General features: G+C 34.4%; 1 long non-coding RNA gene across 1 annotated transcript in view; it reads left to right on the forward strand.

Moving 5' to 3' along the window:
• Nucleotides 1–2,216: 2,216 nt before the first annotated feature.
• The window catches only part of LOC108359768 (uncharacterized), an 8,626-nt gene continuing 6,060 nt past the window's right edge, over nucleotides 2,217–4,782 (forward strand). Inside the window, exons 1-2 of the long non-coding RNA XR_001846988.1 lie at nucleotides 2,217–2,362; nucleotides 2,439–2,672. This is a non-coding gene — a long non-coding RNA (uncharacterized LOC108359768). The remainder of the gene's footprint in view (nucleotides 2,363–2,438; nucleotides 2,673–4,782) is intronic.

Consider the following 4,782-nt stretch of genomic DNA (forward strand, 5'->3'; position numbering starts at 1 on the left):
ATCCCGGGGTTACTTTAAAAATATGCCAAAATGCCGGGATAACAATTTTCCGCTAATATTGACATCCCTAGTATGTACATTATACGTGTATGCACATTCATATCCCGGCAAAAACTTTTCTTTTTTTGATAAGCGCTTACTTTTTGAATCGACGGAGTAACGCATTACAATACGCCTCAAGACAAAATTTTTCACTTTCTCGTTAACCCCCCTACAAGAATTGAGTGATGGAAACTAACACATTCTCATTTATTTACTAACACATTTGCAAATTTTGCGTTGGTTAAAAAGAGACCATTAAATAAGACCATAAGTTGAAAGAAGAAAAAAATCACATGTATACATTGTTTTCATCATTTTTTGCACATTGGCCTTAAAAACGTGATGGGAGTGTTTTTTTTTGGCCATTTCCATCACCAGTGAGTATCACATGATCAATCAAATGACTATCACTGTTCTTGTAGGGCCACTGCATTAAAGGTAGTGCAGTGGGAAAGCATTTTTACAATTTCTCGCTTACCTCCAATGACGTGCCCAGGTTAAAGTAATGCGTCATGTAAACTAGAAGGAATTTGGTGAATTTCGATAAGTGCTTACAAATGGAGATTACAGAACGCATTACTTTAACTTGGGCACGTCATTGGAGGTAAGCGAGAAATTGTAAAAATGTCCGTTAAGATAAGAATAATCTATCATTTTCTCGATTGGCATTCACCGCAATACAGGTAATGCAGTGGGCAAACGAGACAGTGAAAAATTTTGCATTGAGGCGGTTTTTTCTTTATTTCCGTTACTCCATCAATACAAAAAGTTAGCGCTTACCAAAGAATCAAAATTTTTGCTAGGATGTTTTGAAAATAGAATACAATAATTTTGCTAAGTTCACATTTTGCTGCTTCTGGACTGGTAAGGATCCAGTTAATATCGGACTGGTTTGATTTTGTCGATAAAGAACTACACCTTTTCCAACAGTATTTCAGAAAAACACAAATGTATTTCAGAAAAGCCAAAATGAATTTCAATGTCGGCCGCTGTGGTGTAGTGGTAAGCAGTGCGCGCTTCCACTCCGCAGCACCTGGGTTCAAACCCTGGTCAAGGCAACATCGCAAAAATATAGATAAAAGGTTTTTTCTTAACAGCGGTCGTCCCTCGGCAGGCAATGGCAAACCTCCGAGTGTATTTCTGCCTTGAAAAACAGCTTCTCATAAAAATACAATCGCCGTTCGGAGTCGGCGTAAAACTGTAGGTCCCTCCTCTTTGTGTAACAACATCAAGGCGCACGCCACAAATCGGAGGTGAAGCTCGGCCAAACACTAACATATGTGTAAGCGCCAATCTATATATATATAATTAATATTTGAATTTTTGTAGTGTTGTGAGGTTTATACTTAGTGTATGTGTTAAAACATAAACACCTGAAGCGTGGTTTTTATGTGGTATTAAATATAAATCAGATACCACTAATTTTTTAACGTGCCTCAATGTCCTTTGCGTAAGGAGCGTTGCGAAAGCAGCTGTGGGGCAGAGCTGCAGCGAAAAGCCTTGCTGTGCGTTAAACATTTTAAAGCAGCAGATTTTATAAATGCACCGGGAGGTACAGGAAAGGCACGTTTGATGCCAAGTGCTGTTACTATGATTCTTATGTCGGAAAGTTCCTCCAACAACACTGCAACTCATAAATCAAAGACAGAAAACAATAAACAAATGAACAAATTTTAACTATAGAAAATAAATAAATAAAATTAAACTTCAAATTTACTTAAAAACGTAAACCAGTGAAATGTAATTTTTTTTTTCCTTACACACACTCATTTTTATTTTTACTCTCCCGAAAACTTTGACTTTTGTAGGTTTGACGTCAAATTGGCTTCTACCTGTTTTTATTGTACCATGGTACTGAACTAGAAATTTGGTTCTCTTTTTCGGGTATATAAATTTTGCTCAGCAATACATAGAGGAGCTCTAAGCCTACAAATATACGTACGTACATACATACATAAGTAGTATCTATTAAACATACAAATGAAGCATTTACAGCTTGGTTCAGGTTTGCTAGCGCGATCAACAATTTGCTATGAGATAAGAGCGTTAAATGCCTATCGACAAAATGATAAGATTATTCTTATCTTAACGGACATACATATGTATATACTTATATAGATAAAACAATGAATTTACAATAAACAAAACTGGGGCGACTTCAGTATGAGGCGGAAAAAAATTTACAAATTAGTAGAAACCCGCGTATTCTCTTGCAAAGGTGAATTTACGAAATCCGTGAATACGAACACATTTAAATGTGCATATAATCTCATAACCCTATTCGCGTTAAGAATCGTCGGATTGAATTGCGAATTCTAACGTGAGTGAAGAGAAAATAATAAAACGTTAAATTGAGAACTGCCTTATAAATAATAGTGTACTTTTTTTGTTCTTAGTTGTGCAATCGCTGATTGAATTTGCTGCACCGATTGAATATGAAAAGCCATTCGGAAAAGAACCAAACTGCATAAAGAGATTTGGTCGTGCACACGCGTACAAACAAATATTTAGTATTTACCCTCCAGGGAAACCCGAACTAGAGAATCAAATTTCTGGTTTAGTACTAGTTCTTTATCGACAAAAACCAACTAGGAACTAGATCCTCATCAGCCCAAAAGCATCGAAATGTGGTACTTTTACAAAAATATTTTATATTACTTTTTAAAACGATATATTGCTAGCTTACAATGAAAAGTTGATAAGTCCTAAAATTTAAGTTATAAAAATTATATTTTGATGCAAGAACCATTAAAAATACCTCGCTTTGTAAAATATTGAGCTACCTACATACATATTTTATTCTAACCGTTTCCATTAAGTGATAGGCAAATTTGGTTGCAGTGAAATAACGCCCGCGGAAATATCGCCCGTGGGCTTCATTTCATTGTTTTACGAAACAAAGCCCGCAGGCATTATCTCCTTTTTGGAAAAGAAATAATTCCCGCGGGCTTTTTTTCTTTTGTCGTTGGGCTTTATTTCCTAAAAAAAGGGAAAGGCATTACATTTAAATTTTAGAATGCATCCAAAACCTCCCGTGTTTTATTCGGTGCAGTGAAACAACGCCCGCGGACTTTGTTTCCTAAAAAAAAAAACGAAATAAAGCCCTCGGGCATTATTTACCTTTAGAAATGGGAATAAGGTCTCCGATAAAAGGCAATAAAACCCGCGGGGATTTATTTCCTTTCTGAACAACAAAAAGGAAATAAAGCCCGTGAGTGTTCTTTTCTTTGGCTTTATTTTACTGAGCCACACCAATTATAATTTTGTATTAAGATCTGGAAGCACACGTTTACACACAATTGAATGATATTTTAAACATCACTCCAATTTTGCATACCCACGCCGCAGAAATACTGTGATGTGGATGACGCACGGGCTGATTTAACTGAGAAGACGACTTAAAATTTCATAAACAACAAAATATGATTGGAAGGCTTTTTAAAAATCAAATGAGTAACGGGCAAAATAACATAATTAGTACGATGATATCTAGCCTATCCGCCGAAACAGAAGATGCTTCAGACGACGCTAGTTGTAATAACTACATATTATTCTGAATTCAAAAACCAGTTTGTTTTAATAAGCCTCGATTTCTACTTTTAAGTCTCTGCAAGAACTCTTAATTTAAATATGAGCAATTTGTGTCCAATTTGCCGTAAAATTGTTTGACAATCGACGAAAGTATGTGTTTAACTTTTTACTGAAATATTTTGTTGAAGCTTTAAATTATTTTATTTTCACACATTAAATGTATGTATTGAAAATCATTAATTTGAATTTCTTCTTATTAATAAAGGGAAACAAATATTTAGTTTAATGTAATCATCACATTAGTTTTGATTTAGTATTAGAATACAACACGGGGGGTTTTGGATGCATTTTAAAATATAAACCAGAGCTTTTCCCTTTTTTCAGGAAATAAAGCCTACCGACAAGAAGCAATAAAGCCCGCGGGAATTATTTCCTTTCCGAAAAGGCAATAATCTCCGCGGACTTTATTTCCCTGAACCATTTTATTCCAATACTAAATGAAAACAAATTTGATGATTACATTAAACTAAATATTGGTGCCCCTTTGTTATAAGAAGAAATTCATATTAATGATTTGAAATGCATATATTTAGTACATACATACATATGCACGTAATGTGTGAGGTCCATTTACCTTTAATTTCCAATAATTCTCCTGTAGTCAAATGTATCAGTTGTAAACTACGTCACAATTAGTATGAACCGCATGCCTAACTAGTCAGCCAACCAGTGTTGCTACAAAATTACCAATTTTCTCAAAAACCAATAAAAAATCCTCAAAATCCGAACAAGTTACTCAAAATTTTCTTGTTACAGATATGAGTATTGTGTACTGCATACTATTTATAGGTACTTAGCAGAGCTGTGTAATGATTGAATCAATTGAGTGTGCATTCTCATTTTTTTCGTTTCAAAAATGTGATTGTTTGATTTAAAAAATTTAACAACCACTCTTGAGATTGGTTACAAATTGTAAACACAAAATATGTAGTGTGTTATGGAATGGTTGATACCCATTCACATAGAGAATGTGAATGCAAAAAAAAAACTCAATCATGTATGATTGGACGTTTATGGGAATGCAATCTGTCATTATCATTCAGTACTAATACTATTTGTTGTATCAGGGTTGAAATTTTTGTACTCAAAATGTGAAACCAGAAGATTGCCATCTCCCTTAAAATAAGTAAACAAATAAATATTTGGTGC

Source organism: Rhagoletis zephyria, unplaced genomic scaffold (genome assembly GCF_001687245.7).
Source record: "Rhagoletis zephyria isolate East Lansing unplaced genomic scaffold, Rhagoletis_zephyria_1.1 Rzeph_scaffold_00456, whole genome shotgun sequence".
Taxonomy (NCBI): domain Eukaryota; kingdom Metazoa; phylum Arthropoda; class Insecta; order Diptera; family Tephritidae; genus Rhagoletis; species Rhagoletis zephyria.